The following is a 26154-nucleotide window of genomic DNA, read 5'->3' as shown; positions in this document are numbered from 1 at the left end:
CTGAGGTGAGGTCAAGAAAGCATAAAGAAAATTAGGTCAGCAACACAGGTGTTAGAATGCCAGACTGCATCTGGAAAACGGGGGTAGGAAGATCACACCACATTTCAGGCTCACTGTGTGGAATGGGGAGAGGCCAAACTGGCCAATGCGTAACAGAAAAAGGATACCCCACTAGAGGGGTCTCTTCTTCACCTCACCTGAACTTCCATGTCAGCCCCTTTGTGCCCAGGCTGTCTGCTTTTTCTGTAAGGTCCTGACAATAAACACTATGATATCATGACAGTAATGTTTACTGTCACTATGTCCCAGTCTTAGTTTTAGGTTCCTAAACTGGTTGGGCTACCTCTAGAAATTTGTGGAAACGTTTCATTTTTCCGTCTGCTGCTTCAGTGACCTTCCTTGTTGTTGAGTTGTCCCTGCTCCGGAGCAATCAGATTGAGACTGGAGAGCTTCTTCAATAGTTGCTGAGTGTAACACTAGACACCCTTGTAAAAGGATGAAGGCTCGCTCAGAGAATCTGCCTTTCTTCCGATCATGAGAATTAGGACCCCAGGAAAGGGAGACATTGGTTGGTACATTGCTTATCACTTAGCACAGGACTCAATCCAGATCCTGCCAAATTGTATGGTACCATGAAGACATAATTGGACAATATTGATACATTTTTTGCAATGCAGGATACATAGAGTGTGTTTATTTTATAACTTCATTATTTATTTAAATTTAGGTGTGAGGCCACTGTGGTCTGTCTTACCACACTGTATCAAATTTTGAATTCTAATTTAGGTTTCAGTCTGTTCACAAGTCTAGTTATATCCAGAGAATCAAAGGATAGTTGGATAATTCAGCAAAAGTATTTTATGAGGTAAATGTATCTTGTCTGTCTTGTAGAATTTGGACACCTTTTGTTTTTTGCAACTATAAATTAAAAAGAGACATGCATTGTTTTAATTTTAAAGGCTAGACCTGAAAGGTTCTACTTGCCAGGATGACTCCAGAAGTTCCACAGCTACCATTCTGTTGGTTATTTAATCAACTTTTATTTGCACACTCAGATGATACTGACAATTCTGTAGGCTCTTGAGGTGATAGAAAATAAATACATACCCTGACCTTAAAATATATATACAAAAATAATCTAAGCCATAAGAATATTCTCTCTTTTATGGTTCAGACTTGTAAGTTAGGAAAACTGAGCTCCATGAACATGACTGATACGGTTTGGCACTCTGTCCCCACCCAAGTCTCATGTTGAATTGTAATCCCCAGTGTTGGGGGAGGGACCTGGTGGGAGGTGACTGGATCATAGGGGCAGATTTCCTCCTTGCTATTCTTGTGAGGGTGAGTGAGTTCTCATGAGATCTGGTTGTTTAAAAGTGTGTGGCACATCCGCCTTAACTCTCTGTCTCTTTCTCCTGCCACCATGTGAAAACACGCCTGCTTCCCCTTCACCCTTCTGACATGATTGTAAGTTTCCTGAGGCCTCCTAGCCATACTTCCTGCAGAACTGTGAGTCAATTAAACCTCTTTTCTTCATAAATAACCCAGTCTCGGGTAGTTCTTTATAGCATGTGAGAATGGACTAATACAATGACAAAGATTACTAGTTGGAGCCTGGTAAGAGGTTACGATTGAGGGAGTTGGCCAGACATGGTGGCTCATGCCTATAATCCCAGTACTTTGGGAGGCCGAGGCAGGTAGATCACGAGGTCAGGAGATTGAGACCATCCTGGCTAACACGGTGAAACCCTGTCTCTGCTAAAAATACAAAAAAGTAGCTGGGCATGGTGGCAGGCACCTGTAGTCCCAGCTACTCCAGCGGCCAAGACAGGAGAATGGCATGAACCCGGGAGGCAGAGGTTGCAGTGAACTGAGATTGTGGCACTGCACTCCAGCCTAGGCAACAGAGAGAGACTCCGTCTCAAAAAAAAAGATTGAGGGAGTCTCTCTAGGGCTATAAATAGAGAAAAGGCAAACCTTATAAATAGATGGGATAAGAATGCTCATGTAAAATTCCAGGTGGCATCTCAGTCCTCATTCCTCATCTACTTACCCACAATGAACACAGGCTCTGCTCAGGATTTCCAGAGTCAAAAACAATAAAGAAGCAAACTAGGAATCATATTTTGGTTACAAGGCATAGAGATGTGGATCTAAGGGAAAATCAAGGTTAAAAACTGAAATTGGCCTCTTAGGTCCATGTCAAGGAAGAGTACATTCCTGTTTAACGTTAAACTACAGGTGATAGTGGGTTCAGCAGAGCCTTTAGGAAGGAAATAAATAAGAGAAACCCCATTAGGTGTAGGATGGTTAGAAGAGAAAGATACGGGATGATGCTGGTGCAGGTATTCCCTACAATATCAAGGGGAGATACCTCTTCTACTTGCTTCTTGTGCTTTTCTATAACCGCCTCCGAGAGTCACTGTCTAAGTTCAATGAAATGAACCATTTAAGCACAAAATCTTTAATTCATTATAGCCTCAAGATACTCTTGTCTGCCAGTTCAGTACAGCATCATAGAATGACCACAACATAGAGTCAAATTGATTGTCAGTTTGACTGTTAGCTTGACATTTATTATTTGTGGCTACCAGAGAAGTTTCCTTCTTACACCTTTTTTTTTTTTTTTTTTTTTTTTGAGATGGAGTCTCACTCTGTCACCCAGGCTGGAGTACGTCACATGATCTCAGCTCACTGAAACCTCTGCCTCCCAGGTTCAAGCAATTCTCCTGCCTCAGCCTCCCAGGTAGCTGGGATTATAGGCACCCACCAGCATGCCAGGCTGATTTTTGTGTTTTTAGTAAAGATGGGGTTTCACCATGTTGGCTAGGCTGCTCTTGAACTCCTCACCTCAAGTGATCTACCTTCCTCAGCCTCCCAAAGTGCTGGGATTACAGGCGTGAGCCACCATGCCTGGCTACCTTACACCTCTTTAAGCCTCAGTTTCTTCATTGATTAGAGAGACAATATATACCTAAATAATGCCTTGTACATGGAAGTCATTGGTATGTGGTAGATGTGTTTATTATTTTCCAGTACCAATAACTGTATTCGTTTCCTGTGGCTACTTTAACAAGTGACTACAAACTGGGTGGCTTAAAACAACAGAAATTTATTCTGTCACAGTTATGAAGGCAAGAAATCCGAAATCAAGTTGTAAGTTTTGTTTCTTCAGGAGGCTTTGATGGAAAATCTGTTCCATGTCTCTCTCCTAAGTTTGTACAGCTGTTAGCAATCCTTGGTTTTCCTTGACTTATAGACACATCACTCCAATCTCTGCCTCCATCTTCATATCACCTTCCCCTCCATGTTTTCTTTCTTTCTTTCCTTTCATTATAAAATTAAAAATTTTATTTAAAGAAATGTTTCTTAACTTTTTTTTTTTTTTTTTTTTTTTTTTTGAGTGGAGTTTTGCTCTTTTCCCAGGCTGGAGTGCAATGGTGTGATCTCGGCTCATTGCAACCTCCCTCCACCTCCCGGGTTCAAGTGGTTCTCCTGCCTCGGCCTTCCGAGTAGCTGGGATTACAGGCACGCACCACCATGCCTGGCTAATTTTGTATTTTTAGTAGAAACAGGATTTCTCCCTGTTGGTTAGGCTGGTCTCGAACTCCCGATCTCAAGTCATTCATCCACCTTGGCCTCCCAAAGTGCTGGGATTACAGGCGTGAACCACCAAGCTCGGCCTTTTTTAACATTTATTTTAAGTTCAGGGATACATGTACAGCTTTGTTATATAGGTAAGCTTGTGTCATGGAGGTTTGTTGTATAAATTATTTCATCACCCAAGTATTAAGCCTAGTATCTATTAGTTATTTTTCCTGATCCTCCCCCTCCTCCCACCCTCTACCTCAAGTCAGCCCCAGTGTCTGCAGTTACCCTCTTTGTATCCATGTGTTCAAATCATTTAGCTCCCTTATTCCAAATAAGGTCACATTCTGAGGTTCCAAGTGGACAGAGCTATTAGCAGGGGGTAGAAGGACGCTGTTCAACTCACTACAACATATGTTATGGGCTAAATTGTGCCCCATCCCCTACATTCATATGTTAATACCTTAACTTCCAGTACCTCAGAGTGTGACTATATTTGGAAACAGTGCCTTTAAAGCGGTAATTAGTTAAAATGAGGCCCTGAGGGTGGGCCCTAATCTAACCTGACTGGTACCCTCATAAACAGAGGAATTCAGACACACTGAGAGACACCTGAGGTACGTGCACACGGAGGAAAGACCAGGTGAGAACAGTGAAAAGGCACCCATCTGCAAGCCAAGAAGAAAGGGCTCAGAAGAAACCAACCTTGCCAGCATGTTGATCTCAGACTTCTAGCCTCCAGAACTGTGAGAGATTTCTGTTGCTTAAGCCACCCAGTCTGTAGTATTTTGTTATGGTAGCCCTAGCAAACTAATACAACACATACAATTAATGATTGGTCTGCTTTCTTTAGTTTCTTTAGTTTTCTCTGGATAGCAGCTTATACATTGAAGCTGACTCCTCACAATGTGGTAATGAACCTTTGGTTGCAGTGACCTTACAGTGTCAAGGGAGCTCAGATACTACCTCATGCACCAGCCAATATCACCTTTTATAGCAAACTTTTGTTTGATTTTCTTGCTGAAGTAAGTGAATTACAGTGAATATAGTCAAGTAGCTTGATAAATGCAATTCTACAGTATCTCAGATCATCACAGTGAATATTATGGTTATCGTAAAATATAGAAGGTATAGAGGATTTAGATTAAGAGTACTTGAAATTTCTTCAAAATAAAAATCCTTATCATAAGCTTATTTTCTTATGATCTATTTTTTTTTGTAAGTTAAATGTAAAAAAATTGGTCAATTAACAATTCTGCCTAAGAAAATCAAATAACAGTCTTAAGACATATATATGGTATTCCATCCATTTCAACATAGCCATTGTGATTTGAAGATAAATGTTAGGTCACCTAGTCTACTATCCTCCATTGGCAACTTCTAAAAGCTGGTTTTCATGAGCATGAAACTTTGCATCTTTTTATTTATGGGCTTCAAAAAACCCTTAAACTCCTAAGTGTCATCTTTTTAAACTAGTTTACGATTTGCACAGCTGTTATTTCAGTTTGTTGTTTTATTGCTTTTGTAAAGAGCTCTGAGATTTTTATGAAGGTGCTAGGCTTATAGTGTATGTTTAATCATCATTTCACTAATCATTATATTTGTCATTTAAAACAGCACCTCTGTAAGGCTGTGCTGGCATTAAATAATATACATAGGCAATTAATAGTAAATATTAATAATGATACTGGTAAACTCTAAGACATAAAGGAAGAACAATAGAGTTTAAAAAACATGTAGTTCTCTCAAGCTTTTCTCTGACAAGTATAATTTCAAATATATTTATTGTTGAGATATCTAGCTGATGTATTTCTTACAGCTGGAATACCTAGAGATTTTACAGCAATACATCAACTAGTGCACTAGGGGTGGATCTCACATTGTACTCTCTTAACAATAGTTGGCAGCAGGTAACATTCCTTTCTTCTGTATCTACTCTGACCTGCTCCAAGGTCAAGATAATGAATATGTGATTCACTACTCACTTCCCCTTTGAAAATATATAGATTTCTCACAGTTATCTACCTGTCCCTTGACTGTGTTAATAGCAATAAGTAGGTTACAGAGAAAAGAAAAAGGGACAGGGACTAGTGATACTCTAGTCTCTGTGGATAGGGTGAACATTGGAACAATGTTTGGATAGTGTAATGGTTCAAGTGCCTTGAACAGATTGTCTTGGTTAATATTATCAACTCTATAGCTGAGTCTCTCTCTTTTTCTGATGTATCTCAAGTGCTTAGCACAGTGCCAGGAGCACAGGAGTTGATCAATCCATAATCTTTAAAGGGTAAATTAATGAATTAACAAACCGCAAAGTGCATTGCCACTCTTCTTTGGGAAAAATTTGTTAGTTGCTTAGTCAACAGTTATAAATGGTACTGAACACTGTCTAACAAAATTAAAAAAAAAGAAAAAACAAAAAACGCACAGGCCATGTTGCATCAGGCTGAAGCAAAGCATTATCAAGATGTAGAGAGCAGCAAGCACATACATACATCTGTGAAATACGGAAGTAACTGCAATTACAAAAAAAAAAAAATGCAAAGCATAAAGCAGTTCAAACTGAATATATAATAAGCATGATATATATGCTGTAACAAAAAAAGATGATAGAACATTTGAAATCTTAGGGAGTCTCTAGAGGAAGTGCAAAGTCATGGCATTTATTCTGAAAAGTTCTTGAAGGAAGTAAGTTTTGAATCAGATTTTGAAGAAGGTGAGAATTCTCATTTGGTATAGATAAGTACAAAATTGATATATTAGAAAGCCAGTGTAGGAATTTAAAAAGCCTAATGGAATTAAGGGAAAAAAAGTAGGTGGGAAAAAATTTTTAATGAACTCATACTTAGAAACACTTAAACAGGAAAACCTAACATAGTATAGGCACAAATGTTCAAAGAATGTGTTAAACATAGTACACTGGTTCATTTCTGTAAATAATATCCTTGGACCCTAGCAGGAGGGAGGCTAGCTCAGATAATAGCTTCCTGATGTCAAATTATTGTGCTTGCCTACACAGCCTAGTTAATAATCTTTCAAAATGTAACCACCTATGAGTGAGATGTTAAGGAAGTAATAAATAAACTATTTTACTGCACCTCAGAGAAATATATTCATAATTTTACCATACCTGAATCATGGGAGGGTAATTGTGATACCTTAGACATGGCCTCCTATAAAATTACAGGTTTTGTCTGTGTATATTAGCTAAAGTAGATAATCAGGTTGATCAATAATGTTAAGTAAAGAATAAAACAACAAAAAACTTCTTCCTCAATTATCTGAATTATTAAGGTAAGAGTGAATTTTATAACAAGTATATTTTCTGGATCAGTGGTTCTCAATTTGTTTGAAGCACTGAGGACTATTTTTTTTTGCTTTTTGAGGCGCAGTATCACTCTGCTGCCCAGGCTGGAGTGCAGTGCACAATCTCGGTTCATGCAGCTTCTGCCTCCCAGATTCAAGCGATTCTCGTGCCTCAGCCTCCCAAGTAGCTGGGATTACAGGCATGCACCACCACACCCGGCTAAGTTTTGTAATTTAGTGGAGATGGGGTTTCACCATGTTGGCTAGGCTGGTTGTGAACTCCTCACCTCAAGTGATCCACTCGCTTCGGCCTCCCTGGAGATTACAGGCATAAGCCACTATGCCCGGCCCTGCACTAAGCACTATCTGTTGACTGAATAAATAGCATGTTTTACACTTATTTCTTTGAATAAGTGTTACTATAATTAGTAAATTTAAAATTTATTTACAAAGATTTCTAACCTCAAATATAGGACAAGTGGCCACCTCTAAAGGAATGGGAGCAGTTCTCAGAGAAAATGGGTAAAAGGGGTCAAGGCAATATGTAAAACATTGAAAATGGTATTTGTTACAATATACCTGGTGATGGCCAATGTATATGCATTTAATAAAAGTGGAATTCTTCAAGGGTGTTTTCTGGTCTAATACAGGTTTTCTAACTGGAAGAAGTTAGGGACCACCGAGCTAGACAATTGCTTAGATCTGTGCTGACAGTTGTGACTTCCTAGGATCGCTGGATTAAAGAGCATCTTAGCAGCTTTGACATCTTTGGCTGTCTTAGTGATTGATGCTCATCACGGTGGTCTGAACCATGATGAAACTATCTCCATCAGTCATTAAGGAAGGCTGTCATGTCATGCATATTGCCACAATTTGAGGATACATCTGAATAGGAGAAGTAATGAAACTGCAACTTGACCAATCCTGTAAATTTAGCCATATATCATATATTGCAAGACCCGGAGTATATGGCCAGAATGATAGATACTAATGATGGAGATGGCTTGATTTAAATAGTTTATTGTTCGTAGGTGTAACTTAAACGTAATTTATTTTCTCTTTCCTCAAAATCACCCTAGTTAGAACTGGAAAGATTAACTGTCAGAAATTAGTTAAATGAGAAAGAGAAAATGATTTAATTCTTTCCATAATAGACTTGAATTGCAACAGAATTGAAGGGGGGAAAATATAAAATTATGAAATGCAAAGAAAATGAAAAAGATGGAAAAAATGTGTACATCATCAAATCACTAGTTTAGATGAATCATTTTGCTTAGTATAGAGAGCACAGTTGGTAATGGATTATCTCAAAAATGCTTGAAATGTGGCATTGCAAGAGGTAGTTCTGTTCATTTATGTAATTTTTGCAAAGTCAGGTAATTTTGAGAAAAACAGTACTGCAAGAAAGTACTAAAATTGCAAGATATAGCAGCTCAGTTAAAAATAACTAGAAATAAGAACCTACACTTAGTAGAACAAAAAATAAACTTAAAAAATTGTTTTTGTGGAATCAAAGATCTCTGACATGGACAAATGGTAAAACACTTAAGTTGAAAAATAAATACAGTGAAGCTTAGCAATGGAATTAAAACTAGATTTGTAGAAACTGCTGATTATCATAAATGATTTTTAAATGATGGCTGGAAGATTATTTAAATTGTATACTCAAGTTAGATTAATGAATTATTATGTAATAGGAGCCACTTTCTACCTATAGTTGTATCCTAGCATCTAACAAGTGCAGGCACATTGTGACATATGCCTTTTAGGATGTTTATCAGATCTCACCCCTCTTCTTTAACTAGTCCCATATCAGTAGGGCATCCTTGCTCCCATATTTGAAGTAGGGGATCCTTCCCTAGGGTCATAGCAGATTGGGCTGGAGAAGGAGGACAGTTACCTCCCCAAGAGAAGTGAATCTAATTCTCTTATTTGGAACTGGAGCACAGTTAGTTAAGTGCTTGAATAGGAAAGGGATCTAAAGCCAGTGCAGAGCCATGTTTGGACATGGGCAGGCACTGCAACAGAGAGAGAGGAGAAAAAGAGAGACAGAGAGAGATTGAGTAGGGGCAAGAGCAAGAGAAGAAAAGCAGATGCTCGGTGAGAGGAGACAGCCCCCATGAGACGTTCGTGTTCTAGGTCCTAGTTATAGTTCCACATGAGATTTGATTGGAGCTCCCAATGTTGGTTTATTTGAATTTTCTCTGTAGTTTTTATAATAAACTTCGATTGTGCTTATGTGTTAGACTACGAGTTACATTTAGGACATGAAGAAAAAAAGTTCTTCAGAGAATAGGGAGAGCTAAATATTAGGTAGAGTCATCACAGTTCTCTAGGTTTCTCTGTTTGGTGATTTATTAAAACACAAATACCTGCATTTAAAGGCTTTTTATATGTTAATATGTTATGAGATAAAGTAGGCTTAGTGACTTCTCTAGTCATATGATTTCTTAGTGGACTGAAATATGATTCCCAAACCCATAATCCTGCTGGATTTTGCTTAGTCAAAATTTTAAGATTTTGAGATATTCAGCCAAAATCAGGCTACAAGTTTCTTACCCTGTAGAACTTGTTTTTGCCTAAGTAAGCATGATTGGACACAATTTGTACTTCTGGACAAAGTAAATAAGTTAAAACAAAAGCTGAAATGAGATACCATCTTCTGTCTACAAAACTGAAAAGAAAGGCCGGGCATGGTGACTCAAGCCTGTAATCCCAGCACTTTGGGAGGCCGAGACGGGCGGATCACGAGGTCAGGAGATCGAGACCATCCTAGCTGACACGGTGAAACCCCATCTCTACTAAAAAATACAAAAGACTAGCCGGGCGAGGTGGCGGGCGCCTGTAGTCCCAGCTACTGGGGAGGCTGAGGCAGGAGAATGGCGTGAACCCGGGAGGCGGAGCTTGCAGTGAGCTGAGATCCGGCCACTGCACTCCAGCCTGGGCGACAGAGCAAGACTCCGTCTCAAAAAGAAAAAAAAAAAAAAAAAAAAGAGAAAAAACTGAAAAGAAAAAAATGTAAATCCCAAAGTTGATGAGAATTTAGGGAAATGGGTCATCTCATACTTGGCTGTTTGAATTATGATGAGAAATATACCAATAGTCACTTGCTCATTGAACAAATATTTATTAAATATACTCTAGGTGTTAGACATTGTCCTACACACTGGTATTTAGCAGTAAACGAAACAGACAAAAACCTTTGCCTACATGGAACTTGTAATTTCCAAAATCTTTAAAATGTTAAAAAATGTTCATATACTTTTTACCTAAGAGTTGTACTTTTTAGAGAGAGAGATATATATTTTATTCACACAATGGAATGCTATGCAGCCATTAAACACGATGTTTTTAAAGTCCATGTGATTATGTAAAAATTAAGTTTTCAGCCAGGAGCAGTGGCTCACGCCTGCAATCTCAGTACTTTGGAGGCCGAGGCGGACGGATCATGAGGTCAGGAGATCGAGACCATCCTGGCCAACATGGTGAAACCCCATCTCTACTAAAAATACAAAAATTAGCTGGGCGTGGTGGTGCATGCCTATAATCCCAGCTACTTGGGAGGCTGAGGCAGAAGAATCGCTTGAACCAGGGAGTCGGAGGTTACAGTGAGCTGAGATCACGCCACTGCACTCCAACCTGGTGATGGAGCAAGACTCCATCTTAAAAAAAAAAAAATTAAGTTTTAAAGGATTATCTATAGCAGGTTCTCATCCTTATACAAATGACTGTAAGTACTCATATACATATACTTTTTAAAGAAATATGTACTAAAACATTAATGGTAGTTGTTTCTTTTTTTTTTTTTTTTTTTTTTTTTTTTTTTTGAGACGGAGTCTGGCTCTGTCGCCCAGGCTGGACTGCAGTGGCCGGATCTCAGCTCACTGCAAGCTCCGCCTCCCAGGTTTACGCCATTCTCCTGCCTCAGCCTCCCGAGTAGCTGGGACTACAGGCGCAGCCACCACGCCCGGCTAGTTTTTATGTATTTTTTAGTAGAGACGGGGTTTCACCGTGTTAGCCAGGCTGGTCTCGATCTCCTGACCTCGTGATCCGCCCATCTCGGCCTCCCAAAGTGCTGGGATTACAGGCTTGAGCCACCGCGCCCGGCAATGGTAGTTGTTTCTGTGTGATGGGATTTTAGATACTTTTTATTTTCCACTAATTATGTCTTCATATTTCTAAAAATTTTGCAATAAACCAGTATTAATTTGGTCTATTTTGTTTCAAGTCTAACATGGATGGTATCTCATATTTTCACAAAATTGAGAATTAGAAGCTCAATGAGGGCAAGAACCCTGTCTGTCTTGGAAGGTTGGTTGAATCAATGAATAAGTCAGCATCAAAGAGAAAATTTGCATACTTCAGTCAAAAGAGAACATTGTAGTGCAATTGTAACTGTACATGTTTGACATCAGCAATATCTATAATCTGATTACTACTTTGTCATTCAGTTACCTGTATTAAAAATGCCGCATGAAATTTAATATAAACTTGGTTCCATGTATGTCATTTAAAATATCTTCTGAAAGATGAACACAGTGTACATAAAAGAGAATTCAATTAAAAGCAGTGAATCCCTAACGATAGCTTAGGATGGATTCTTATTCAGGCCTGAACAGTTATCTGTCCAAAGTTCCTACTGTATGCATTCTAATGAAGTAAAAACAAAGCATTAGAAAAACTGTAGGTAATACGATGTGCACTGTATAATGTAAAATGAAACTATCAGTCAAACAGGTGTTAATAAAAAGTTGAAGTTTTAGAGTACGTGTAGTGAACATGTGTTACTTTTACCCCTTGGCATCTATATTTCCCATTTCTGGTAAAATAGGACCTCCTCCTCCCCAAACCTTTTCTTTGGGGAATGACTCCTCAATCCATGTAATTTAAGTAGGTTTGACCCACACTCTCAACTCTAGTGCTGTCCAATACAGTAGTGGCTATTTAGTTTAAATTTAAAAGACTTAAAAGAAAGTCTAAATTTTAGTTCCTCAGTTGCATTAAGCACATTTTGAGTAATCAATAGCCACACATGACTAGTTGTTACTGTACAAGACATAGTAGATTATAGAACATTTCCATCATCACACAAAGTTTTCTTTGACCATGCCCAGGGGTTTCAGTAACCCAGTATTAATCCCATGTGACTGGCCACAGGGATGAGTCCAGGGAAGGATGTATGACCCAATTCGGGTAGGTAAGAGCCAGGCTGAGGATTTCTGTAAGGGTTGTAAGAGAGAAGTTCTCATGACTTTTGGAATAAAAGAGGGGCAAGGAGATGGAGCTGCTGCAGTTTCCCCAAGGGACAACCCTGCTGAGAATGGACACTGTATGGAAGAGAAAATTCCTACAAACAGAGAGAAACCAGGTCATTGAGATTCTTTCTGAGATCATGAACCAACAGTGCCTAAAGACTTCCTGCGGATTGTTTTGTTTTTTTGTTTTTTAAAAAAAATTTATTTAATTTATTTTTATTTATTTATTTTTTTTGAGACATGGTCTGTCTCTGTCGCCCAGGCTGGAGTGCAGTGGAGTGATCTCTGCTCACTGCAACCTCCGCCTCCCAGGTTCAAGAGATTCTCCCACCTCTGCGGGAGAATTTAGGGAAATGGGTCATCTCATACTTGGCTGTTTGAATTATGATGAGAAATATACCAATAGTCACTATGTTGGCCAGGCTGGTCTCCAACTCCTGACCTTGTGATCTGCCCGCTTCAGCCTCCCAAAGTGCTGGGATTACAAGTATGAGCCACCGCGCCTGGCGTCAAATGCAAGTTTATATGGTGAGTATTTTTAAAGGATTTTAAAAGCATGCTCCATCAGCATAATAGCTTTTTCTCATCTATGGAACAGATGCATTTCTGTCTGCTTGTGTACAGCAAAGGGTAGGAACCTGAATAAACTTATTTATGATTCCAGAAATGTGCTATTTTAGAAATGTACTCCATAGAATTTACTTCACTGCTCCTACCACTGATTCTTCAAATAAGCAAAGTACAGAAGGTCTTATCCAATGAAAATGTTTTTAAGCACTAGCACTTTAAATTGAAACATTGGTAGAAAGGTAGCAATATCAGGTACAATGTTTATACTTAGTCTTATTTAAAATAAGAATTGAATGCACAACAGAAAATTTATCATTTTCTTTATCATTGGAGGGGAGGGAAAGAAAGCAAGCAGAGCTGGGGGTATGGTTACACTATTTAAGGAAGAGCTGAATACAAAGACAATGAGTCTTTTATAGTCTCAACAACTCTACAATGAATAACTGGATTATCTCATTTATAATTCACATTGGATCAAAAAAATTGGTTCCCCTTTGTGCATATCAATGTAATTCAAACTTTATTATCTTCAAAATACAAAGATGAATACTACAAGATAAACTCTGACTCCAATAGGTATTTTCTAAGTAGAAGACCTAACAACAAAGGGAGTCCCTCTTTCCAATGTCTTTTGATATGACAAGATTTCGCCAGAGTGGAAGTCTAACACTTAAATAAGCATTCTCATGGCCAAGTAAGAAACTACAGTTGTTGTGGGTATTACCCTACAATTACTCTATGTATTACATATTAAATTAAACTCAGCATTAAATATGCTTGTATAATTATGCTGTTAATGATGATAGCAGTGATGATGCTGGTGGAAAAAGCCTGTCTTTAGCCCAAGAAAAGTAAGGGAGAAAAATGTAACAAGCAGAAAGCAGACACAGAGCTGGGCATTTTTTGACTAGGAAAGAGAATTTTAAGCATAGAAATACAAAAAGAAAAATATTCCCTTATTTTCCCTATGTGGAAATAATATGAAACATTTATTAGATATACTGGACAAGAACAGAACTAAGTACTCCAACTCTGCTGCAGCATTACAAGAAAAATCCCTTCACCACTGGGTAAGATTTAAGGGCAATCTGCCCAAGGATGCATGCTATTTAAAGTACAGCAAGATTGCCACTGCCCTGCCAAGTACTTCCAGTCCCTACCCAGGTCCTACTGAAATACTAGTGGTCCCAGTTAGTTTTATTGAAACAAGTATTTAAAGAAAAGGATAAAGCATTTAAAAAGACAAGCAAAAATGCTTCAGGAACCACATATCCAACACAAAGTTTATCCTCAAATGAGTTGTTTGCCTCGCACTAATAAACTTTTGTTTCACTCAAATTAGAGCAATAATCTTCCATACATAAATATCTTCCCTTCCCAATAACTCAAAGGAAAAAAGTCCAAAGTGATTAGTAAAGAAAAATATAAGAATTAACAGACCCTTTAAATTTGTTTTAAATATTTTTAAGGTTTAAAAAGTGTTTAAAGTTTGTAATTCCTAGTAGGAAAACATTATCTGAACGAATACCCTAATGGCAAATCACCGTAAAATGCTTCAGTTGCATTTGGGGGAGAGAGGTAGGGATTAATTCCTAGTAGGAAAACATTATCTGAATGAATACCCTAATGGCAAATCACTGTAAAATGCTTCAGCTGCGTTTGGAGGAGAAGGGTAGGGATTATCTTCAAAGCTCCCCAGCTCTCTTGATGAGAAGGTCAGAGGTACACTGGTTTGTATTATTGCGACATCCATAAGGTAATATAGGTTGCTTTTCCTTCAGCAGGGGCTTTGTTTATCAGAAGGGCATTATGCTTGACCTCCAATTGGCTGACAATTTACTGATAAGATTCATAACCTTTGGGTTTCTCTGGTATTTTGATGTATTTGCTGGGTTCTGAGCCACATCCTGGAAGGCCACCATAACTTCTGGATCCTGCGTGTCTGCAAGAACCTCTGGATCACTAAGAATTTCATTGAGTCCAGGCATTTGGGTCCTTCCAGACATTCCTCCGGGAAAATTACCAGGCATTCCCCCAGGAAAGCCACCTGGAAAAGAGCCATCCTGAGCTTCTTACTGTGGTCTGGCTTCTTCCTCCTCCCGGGTTCTCTCACGCTCTTCTCCAGCCGTCTTAACTCTTTCTGTTCTTTGTTCTCTGGCTCTTCACGTTTCGCTCATACTTTCTTCTGCAATTTCCTGTGCCCTAGGTTGAATTTCTTTCAGCATCGTACTAGTATCTTCATCGTAAAACAATTTACAGGCAAGGGCAAGATCATGGGTGCATCTTCCCAGTGGCCTAGGAGTCTGTGTGCTTTCACTTGCCATTTGTAAGGCTGAGCTGAATCAGGATTTATTTCAATGCCTGTGTCACAGTCTCGGATGGCAGCATTTGGCTTCTTTAATTTGACAAAGACGCTGACCCTCTTGGCATACAAAATGGCCAAGTGCAAATTCAGCTTGATGGTATTTGTGAATAAGTCAATGGCTTTCTGTAGTTCACCATCATTTAGGGCTTCAATAGCAGCCACTTTCTTATCATTTGCCTGATCTCATCTCCTCTGTTACCTCTGCATTTTCATCTCCCATTTCTTGAGGGGCATCAGTGTCTGGTTTAATCACACATTCATTATCAATTTCTAGATCACTTTCCTCACTTGATGGTTTGTCTGTCTTTAAGTCTTCCTGCACCTTCTTACTGTCAGGTTTTTTTTCCACTTGGTATTTTCTTCTGATTTAGATTTCTGAGTAGCAGGTAGTACTTTACCCCCATGCTCTCCACCCCCTTCCTCAGGAAGCGCATTTCCTCGGCGTGCAGAATGCTCAGATCCTGCTTACGTATTTTCACAAGGGCCTGAAGCTCGTTCACTTTGCGGGGGTCCATGGTCGGGAGGCGGTGGGCAAAGCTGAGGGGCTGCGGCCCAGTTCCAGGCCCAGGTGCTGGCTTGGCGTGACCACACAGAAGCAATTTTTGTATTTTTTTGGTAGAAGCTGGGTTTTGCCATGTTGCCCAGGCTGGTCCTGAACTCCTGGACTCAAGAGATCGTCCCATCTCAGCCTCCCAAATTGCTGCCATTACAAGCGTGAGCCACTATGCCAGGCCTACCTGCATATTTTTAACTTACAAAAGCCAATAAATTTCTTTCTTCAAGATTAATTTGGCTCTGTTGTTCTGATATATAACTAAAGTAGTATTAACTGAGATATATAATTGAAAGTGAATGAACTAAAAGCAGTGTGGTTATCTCTTTGATACCATCATAAAGCCTCAAAAGTGACTCCAAGTATATTAAAAGAGGTTTTGAGTTAAATTTTGGTTGTAATTCAAAGATGAGAGTGACATGTAATTATACAGATAAATGTATGCTGTTGTCATTTAGCAAAAATAAATTGTTTAAATCTGGCCGGGTGCAATGGCTCACACCCGTAATCCCAGCACTTTGAGAGGCTGAGGCAGGAGGATCACTTGTGTCCAAGAGGTTGAGACCAGCCTGGGCAACATAGCAAGACCCCGGCTCTATTTAAAAAAAAAAAAAAAGAAAGAAAGAAAATTGTTTAAATTTTATATAGTTCATTTTCTGAAAAGCTGTTATCAGATCAATGGCAGTAGGTTTACATAATTGATAACCCCTTAGACTCCATGGATATTTATTTATTTATGTTAACATATAAAACATATGTAATATATAAAACATAAATATATGTTAATATGTAAGTGAGCGTTTTTCCCCAGTTCATCAGACTCACAAGTTATCCAGTTTTGCTTTATTGATATATAGGTGTTACATAATCTTTTCTTACACTGCTTCAAGTGACTTGTGGTTGATTTCGGTGTAGCCTACTTCCATCTAATAGCTACAATAGCCTTTTTATATTGAGTAGTACTTCCTTATGATGATATAGAAAAAAATTGTATAACTGAAATTTGTATTACTAAAATTTTGTAGTTTCATATTTAATTTTATATTTCTTTTCTCTTGCTTCTCACCCTCAGTTTTGTACCTACTGTGAACTAGTTTGATGGTCAGAAGAAGCAGTTTAAAAAAATGAATAGGTGAAGAAAATATAAAGACCTCACTTGTTAACATTAAATAAAGAATGCTTTGGCTGGGCGCAGTGGCTTATGCCTATAATCTGAGCACTTTGGGAGGCCGAGGCAGGCGGATCACTTTGAGCTCAGGAGTTTGAGACCAGTCTGAGCAACATGGTAAAACCACGTCTCTACTAAAAATACAAATATTAGCCAGGCGTGGTGGCCTGTAATCCCAGCTACTCGGGAGGCTGAGGCTGGAGAATCGCTTGAACCCTGGAGGCAGAGCTTACTGTGAACTAAGATCACACCACTGCACTCCAGTCTGGGTGACAGAGCAAGATTCCGTCTCAAAAAAAAAAAAAAAAAAAAAAAAAGAATGCTTTTAATTTCAGTGCTGGCCTTTTCAACTACTTTTTTAAAAACGTCTGTAATACCGCTAGAAGAATCTCTGTTTTCACTCTGGCAACCTCAGCAGCAATTTGTCTGCATATGCTACCATTACATTTTCATAATAAAATATAGTTAAACAAAAATAAATGCCAAGAAAATAGATTTGTTTCTAAAAATGGCAGGGGGTGGAATGTGGTACCTGGACATGCTTTCTAACACAGTCCACAAAATCATGTTTTCTCCCATATCACATTTTAAAAATAGACTACCAGGTAGAGGATAGCCCACTTGCAGAAAGGCTCCCTCAGGAATCAGCGGGAGATGTTCAAAAAACACTCTGAGTCAACATGCTGACAGTGATCAGAAAAAAAGACAAACTCCACTAGCATTGGGCTGTATACAAAGAACCATCATATCCCAGACCTAGGGGATGATATATGATGCACCTGGAAAAGTGCATTCGGTTTAGATAAACTCAATTCCAGAAATATGTGGAAGATTGGAGAGAGTAAAGAGAAAAGAAAAAAAAATGATGAAGTGACTGGGGAGGTGAGGTTGGGAGAGGGGCTTGGGAGGAAAGATTAAAGCAACTGGCTAAGTAACTTAAGATTTGACATGATAACAGCCAACAAATATTTAAAAATAGCAAATACTATAAAGATAGAGAAATTACTTGGGATGGTAAAAGAACGCAGAGAAAGAAGCAGGATTGGGAAACCTGATGTTCTGGCTATGTGTAGAGAAATATAAAAAACTGAAAAATATAGTAACTTTTGGAATATTGTCTTAAGGAATCTGTAGGAAGCTTTAATTCATAGCAAATTTACTACTAAACACAAAGAAAGCCATGGATGTTGGAAGATAATGATTGTAAGGAACGTATGGTGGTCTATATGACTAGAGATATTCTTTCTTACTTAGTTCTATAAATCTATTGTAATATGAAAACTCTGATTTATGTTGAAAAGGGTATATTCCTTGCCAGGAGGCAAGGTTTAAACCAAACTTTTAAAGAATCCATTATTTCTCAGTTTGCTTTGGGATCTCTTAACACAGGTTTGAAAACTGTTTTTAATCTCCAGTTTTCCAAAACCAATTCAATTAAAAATAATTTTTAAAAATCTGAAATCCTATCCATAAGGGTTAATAACTACAGAGGTGTCCAACAGATATTCAATCACAAAAATTCAAATGCTCTTTTCATTAAGCCTCTGGTGTCTTTTTCCATAGCTAAACCAAGATAATTGTTTTGGGGCTAATTTCTGAGGCTGTTTAATAACATCTCCTGCTAGACTTCTCATGTAAACTCAGCAAGAGGAAACATCCAGAGTAATAGAAAAATATTCTGCTCATTTTGTAGCTCAAATTCATACTTTTCTTTACAAAAGAGATCCTGCTGTTTGAGTTTGGCAACTGCCATACCAACTGCATTGGGGAAGATTGGATTATAAGGCAAAGCTGACTATGCAGTAAAGTCTCCACTCTCCAGGAGGATTTTTGTGTAAATTCCATTACAATTCATAATTTTATAGATAATGAAAAGGATACAAAACACTTTAAGGTTTCCAAGTCAGCAAAATAATGAACAGGACAGTCCACAAACCACTTTACTACATTTTTGACATTTGGTCACTCATATAAATGGGGTTTGTATCTGTTCTTCTTTCACAGAGGATTTTTTTTTTTTTTTTTTTAATGCTACATTCTATCAAATCATAGCTCTACAGGTTATTGCTAATGTGTGAACATGAACTACAAAAATTTCATCATACTTTTAATTTCAGTAAATGGCAGATTTTGCATTATGTTTCCTTAAGAAAATATGGACAATCTTTTCTCCCAAAATGCGGTGACTCACGCCTGTAATCCCAGTACTTTGGGAGCCCAAGGCAGGCAGATCATGAGGTCAAGAGATCAAGACCATCCTGGCCAACATGGTGAAACTCCGTCTCTACTGCAAATACAAAAATTAGCTGGGCATGGTGGCGCATGCCTGTAGTCCCAGCTACTCGGGAGGCTGAGGCAGGAGAATCACTTGAACCCAGGAGGCGGAGGTTGGAGTGAGCCGAGATCACACCACTGCACTCCGACCTTGCCACAGAGCAAGACACACGTACTTATAGACTAATGGCAGTGCCAGAGAGGTATGCTTTTATAATTAACCAGCCACAAAATTAAAACTATGTAGATTGATCTATAATTATTCTTTTATGTAATTTGTGATGACATGTAAGGGTAAAAGTATGTTTTCAAAAGACTAGCCTCAGAGACAATATGTTTTTGGGTTTCCAAATGGCTCTTTCTTAGCAATAGTCAATGACTATAACAGAAACAGTCAAAAAAATATTCTGTAGCACAATGTACAAAATGTATTATTTTCCTTCTGCTATTGTCATTTTAGTTCCATATATTGTCTTGTGCTGGAAGGTGAAATTCCCATTAGTGTCAATGGAGAATCCAGGCATGGAGTAAAGGAAACCCAAGACTTTGGCAACAGTGACACAATTCTCCAAGTGAAGCAAGAATGTGAACAAAGTATGCATTTTGAAATATAAAATATTCTGGTGATCCATTATCCCATTAGCGGAGTTGAAGTTTTCAGGGATGTATGCTCATCTTTATTCTGGGATGACTAACACACATGTAATATTCCCTTTGGTATATTTAATAATTTCAGTCAAAATAGGAAGCCTATTGACATTTCACTTCATTGCCAAATCAAACAAGATTAGTCATATGAACTGTGCCTCACTGATAGATGAATTTTGATGGTGAAAAGTCAAAACATCATGCATGGCCTTTGACTTGTAGTTGGCCTTTTGGGAGCCATGCTGTACCTCTTTCCAAAGGAGAGAAGCCCAGACTGGGTTCCTGTGGACTTAACCAGAGAATCATATATAACTGGCTCATGACTTTTACACTCTAGAATGCTTCTTTCTCAGGGAGTTCTCAAGTGCATTCAAATGTTCCAGAAGCAGACATTCCCAAGCATTGGCTTTGGGAAGTCCTGATAATTTAGAGAAACAGCCAGAAGAGAAAATGGAGACAACATGACTAACCCATGCTAAATAGAGGCAAAAGGCTCGTGTATGCTAATAACAAGATTTCATCCTTAATGCAGGATTTTAGTGATTGCTTTACATGCAGTATCCCATATAAGCCTCATGACAATCCTATGAAGTAAGTCTGTTATTATTCCCATTTTTTGATGAGAAGACTGAGGATCAAAAACTAAATAACACTTTATTATTTTGAAGATCAAATGCTGTATAGTGGAGTTGCATTTGAGCCCATGTCCAGATTTCTTAACCACTTTAAATATTACTTTAATCCTCCTTATTACCGCAAAACACACACACACACACACACACACAAAATGTAATTTACCTTCTGTACATACTTTTCAGAATATGTAATGATTTTTGTGGTTTTACCCTTTTATGCTTCTTTTGATGGTTTTACACCTGGATTAATCCAGTTCTTAGATACTGATTTTGTTGTTGATGGTGGTGGTGGTGTATAGCTCTTTTATATGACCCTGACAAATCACAGGTAGTTGCACTGCTTTAATTTCCTTTTAAGAGATTTTTCTCTGAAAGTGCCAGCCACACAGGGAGGAGAAGGTACAGATTACCCTGTTTGTTTTTGGTCTATAAGGTTATGACAGTAATAAAATGTAATTTCTGAGAATAAAATTAAATTTTTAATGACAATAGCAATACCCAGTGAATGAACACAAACTCGTGCAGGCCCTGTACTAAATGCTTTGGGTATAAGAACTCATTCAGTACTCAGAATAACACCGGGAAATAAGTATTATTGTCACCATTTTACAGATAACAAAATAGAGCTCGAATAATCTAAGAAAGCTGCTTAAGGTCATGCAAAGTCTATAGCAGAACTGATCAAGCACACATCTCTCTGCCTGCAGGGACTTTGCTTTTTCCTTTACCACACTGCCTGCCATATCCAGAAATATGAACTGTTCAAGCTACTTTCTTTAAGGCTAGAAATAAACTTTTAAGATCTGACAGACTGTGTTAGAGACCAAGTGAAGGTCATTAGTATAAAAATATAATAGTAAAATGCTTCTCTTTCTTCTCTTTCTAGCACTTGAGTCTTTCTTCTCTCTGCCCTTGCCCCATTTTCATATGAAATGATATCATGTATTTCAGTACCTTGAGCAATTACGATGCTGTGGGGCTTTGAAGAGGCAAACTATCCCTAACTTTAGCATTGCTAAGCTTAAAGGTGCCTGTGGGAACGGAACATCATGCCTTTCTTGATCTGGTTGGCCTCAAAACTTCAGCTATTAATTATAATCCAGGTACTGTACAGGGGACCTAAGAACTCGACTTCCTTTGACTTCTGTTCCTCATTAGGTTTTGTGACCTTGGTCTCATGAAGAGACAATGGAAAAAAAGCAGGGGGATAAGAGATATTTCCCCCTCAGCACTTGGCCATTTGACATGTATGCAGAGCTATATTTGTCTCTGTCTCATCCTTTTGAAGGTAAGCTTGTGGGGAGTACCAGGCATGTCATGTCGCATTAAGTGCTCAGCACACTCTTACTCCATGCTTAACATAATAACTCTCATATTCATTCATGAGAAAAGTCTCCTTTTCTTATATCCAGCCAACTGAAAAGATTCATAAGGATGATTTGAAAAGGTTGAAAGGCAACTTGAAGCACAAGAATTTACAAGATGCATATACACACTAACAGAAAAATCTCACAGTGGTAAATTATATTACTTGAGCTGGTGCTTTTTCTCCTGTGTAGACCTAATGTCTGCATAAAATGTTTGTTCAAAGCTAGTACATATTGTATTACTCAAGAATATATATATGTCTCTTTAGAATTAAAAAAAGGAAAAAAGAAAAACCCATCTGTTTGTGAATAAATGTGGCTTTTTCTTCTGTACATTTGAGTGCCCTGTTTGGTTGAAAGCTTATAGTACTTATTTTACAAAAAAAAAAAATTTTTTTTTTACTAAATTAGCTTCCTCTAGAAAATAAATCTGGATATGATCAGGAGCAGCCAAAGCAAGAAGCAGTAAAATCCAAAAATAATGTCACAAACAGCTTAAGTCACTTAACTTTATGTAAATCTACTGAGGAGTAAAAAAGAAAAAAAAGAGCAGAAAAAATGTCTGAATAAAGCAGGTTAAAAACTGGGAGGAGAGAACTCTTGCATCAAAGAAAAAGAAACAAAAGAAATTATAAGCTATTCTTCTTTTACTGGAGAGAAATTAAGGACTTACACCTATGATACATTGAGTAGAAGCAACTACAAAAGAAAAAAAAGTGCCCAAACCTGTACTTGAATCAAGGTGGAGTGACTACTTGCCACAATTACGTAAAACTGTCTCAAGTTACTGTTACAGGATTATTTCTGAAATAGGAAATATTCAAGTATGTAACACACTTCTCAAAATTCTTTCCCCTCCGTCAGTAAGTTATAATATTTCAGCATATAGTAAGTGCCACATTCATTAATTTCTAAAACTGAATTAGGATTTTCTAAATCTTCTTTATGCCTTTAGAGTTTTGTACCTGACTTCTATTATATTGTGTATAAAAATGTATCAAAATGATGCAGGTTTTTTACTCTATAAATTGCTAGGTAAAAATTATTTCTTGAGTATTAAGCATACATATGTGCTTTCTCCCTGCTCTGCCCCATACGATAAAAGGTTGCTTGAGGTGAAATGATTAGTCAATATTTTAAAATAAAGAAATATCTTGATGCATATATTTTTAAGAAGTTTGATACCACTCAGCCTCTATCTTTGCCTAATAGTGAGGTAACTATTCCTTATTTTCTGAGGCAATCTTAATTTATGTCTCTTGCTCTGGCACAATTATTAGTAGTATCTACTTTTACTTTCAAAAGTATCCAAATTTAAATGATAAATTATATAGGTATCTGATATGGTTTGGCTGTGTTTCCACCCAAATCTCATCTTGAATTGTGGCTCCCATAATCCCCACGTGTCGTGGGAGGGTCCTGGTGGAAGGTAATGGAATCATCGGAAGAGGATTTTCCCATGCTGTTCTCGTGATAGTGAATAAGACTCATGAGATCTGATGGTTTTATAAAGGGCAGTTTCCCTGCACACGCCTTCTTGCCTGCTGCCCTGTAAGACATGCTTTTTCTCCTCCTCCACTTTCCGCCATGTGATTGTGAGGCCTCCCCAGCCATGTGGAACTGTGAGACTATTAAACTTCTTTTTCTTTATAAATTACCCAGTCTCTGCTATGTCTTTATTAGCAGCGTGAGAACAGATTAATACAGTATCTCTACCTAATATCAAGGCAGCATGGCATGGAATGATCTAGGGCTTTTGAGACAGGCACCTCCGAGTCTTTGCGTATTTCCATCATTTACTTACTGTATAAACTTGGGCGATTACTTATCCACTCTGAGACCAATTTTTTGTCAGCAGCATATGGATAATAATAGCTCACAGACTTGTTGAGATAACACAAATGCATAGTATTATGTCTGGGTACATATACAAATGGGGACATTAAGATCAACTTGCAAGATCGTTGTGCAGTTTACTTAAGATGATGAATTTATGCATAGTGCTCAGCACATGGTAGATACTCAGAAAATATCATTTTCATCATACTCATTCTCATCATCATCACTATCATTGACCATTAGTGGCTGTTTGTAAATATTAGAGTTAATCATTTCTTCCCTTCTAACCTTACCTCTTCTGGTACATGCTGATGTCACATCTGTGAAACATGCTTAGAAATGTGTGTTATACCCACAACAATCAGGAAATAGGAGCACTTTTAGACTGCTTTGCACACTAACTGAACAGCATTTGGTCTAGTTACTGAGCAAAACACATGGTTTGTCTGACATAAAAATGCATGTCTCAGGATGTGTCTCAAAAGTTCCATCAATGCAGAGGACTATGAACTCTGACTCTTGGATGCTCTAGGAAGATCCTAGGTCCTTCCCTCTCAAGATGGAATGCCTTGGAAGTCTCCATCTTCAAATAATTTTCATTCCATTTCATTATATATCTGGGTTTTTTTAATTTAAAAAAAAATTATAAGAATCCACTATCAGGCTGGGCATGATGGCTCATGCCTGTAATCCCAGCACTTTGGGAGGCCAAGGTGGGTGGATCACCTGAGGTCAGGAGTTTGAGACCAGCCTGGCCAACATGGTGAAACGCCATCTCTACTAAAAATACAAAAAATTAGCTGGGAGTGGTGGTGCATCCCTGTAGTCCAGCTACACAGGAAGCTGAGGCTGGAGAATCACTTGAACCCGGGAGGCAGAGGCTGCAGTGAGCTGAGATCATGCCACTGCACTCCAGCCTGGGCAGCAGAGCGAAACTCTGTCTCAAAAAAAAAAAAAAAAAAAAAAAAATCCACTATCCAGGTAAATTGGTGCTCCAGCATGATAAGCAGTGTGTTTTCTGGGGCTTATCTTACACTTGATATAACTCTGCCTGTTCCCAGTTATATATATCCCAGTTTGAGAAAGAACAGTGATTTCCCAGTTAGACACAGCTGGCTTAGAGGCCAGTTCTGTATACTATGTGCTTTTGTAACCTTTGGCGTATTACTTAATGTCTCTGATCCTCAGTCTCTTGGTCTTAAATATAGGGATATTGTGATACCTATTGAATTATTTGATAATTAAATATAATCATATCTGTAAGGTCACCAAGTCATATGTTAGGAATTCAATCCATGTCAGTAATTTCACCTTTTTTCAGTGTTAGTTAAAATAGTTCAATGACATCTTGTCAGGTCACATTGATGAAGACCGATTTGAATTCATTTCTATTGGGACACAGAGCCCAAAAGTACTTGAAAGATGACATCTGGCTTACCACATAAAAATGTCTATGAAATACAACATGGAATCTCATGCAGCTCTCCAGGTCCTTCCTTCCAAATTCCCATAGCAACTCAACCTTGAATGGTAATTGTTTATTAATGGCCTTACTTGACTGGGCATACTTTTTTTTTGTATCCAATTGCCATATAGAAACCATATGGTTGAGATGTCTTTAGACTTTAGAAAGCATTGGTAAAATGAAAACAGAAATCATATTCCCAGGCACAGGATTCGATTAGCCAAAGACTTCCTTCTTTACTTGGCTGACACTTGGGTGTTCTTCAGTATCACACTCAGATGTATTCTCCTTTAGAAAGTGCTCTGAAAATATTTTTTCGCTTTCCTCTTTCACTGTACTTATTACAAATCACTGAAAATTCATGTTTATTAATCTATCTTCTCCCTTAACCTTTGAATCTCTAGAGTAGGTTCCCAAAGTGAAGTCAGCAGATCCTCTGGGGTCCCTGGACACTTTCAGGGGGATTTATAAAGTCAAATCTATTTTCAATATCATACTAAGACATTATTTGCCTTTTTCACTCTGTTGACATTTGCAATGATGATAGAAAAAAACTGCTAACATCTTAGCATAAATTAAAACTGTGGCACCAAACCATATGTAGCACTATAGTCATATAGCCACCTCACACTTGCAATAAAACAAAAACAAAAACAATACAAAACAAACAACAAACAAAAAATACCAATTTTAATTAAGGATGTCTTTTTAAAAACAATGAAATCATTGTTAATTTTATGAAATCTAAATATCTGAATATACATCTTTAATATTCTATATGACAAAATGGATGCATGCAAAAAGCACTTTCACTGACTACCAAAGTCTGACTGTCTTGAGGAAAAGCACTTACACGATAAATGTTTGAGTTATAACCTGACATAGCTGCTCTCTTCATGAAATACCATTTTTACTTTAAAAAGCAACTGACAGACTAATGATGGTTATTCAGATTTAGGTGTTGTGCAGATATTTTTTAAACAATGAATGAAAGCAAGCCAAATCACTTCAAGGAAAATAATCAATAGTACTTATTGCCAATGATAAAATCCAAACATGCAGACAAGAATTGTAACCTGAAGAACAATTTGTACCTGTCACTGTGAACTTTATAGCTTCCT

At 38.0% G+C, this 26154-nt stretch overlaps 1 protein-coding gene and 1 pseudogene across 23 annotated transcripts in view; both read right to left on the bottom strand.

The window, feature by feature from the left end:
- Nucleotides 1–26154, bottom strand: part of ADGRL2 (adhesion G protein-coupled receptor L2) — a 684472-nt gene that overhangs the window by 256133 nt on the left and 402185 nt on the right. The gene's annotated exons all lie outside the window — the stretch shown is intronic.
- LOC103886306 lies at nucleotides 14312–16166 on the bottom strand (annotated as a pseudogene).

The sequence above is a fragment of the Papio anubis genome, chromosome 1 (genome assembly GCF_008728515.1).
Source record: "Papio anubis isolate 15944 chromosome 1, Panubis1.0, whole genome shotgun sequence".
NCBI lineage: Eukaryota > Metazoa > Chordata > Mammalia > Primates > Cercopithecidae > Papio > Papio anubis.
This window is presented reverse-complemented; position numbering and strand designations above follow the sequence as displayed.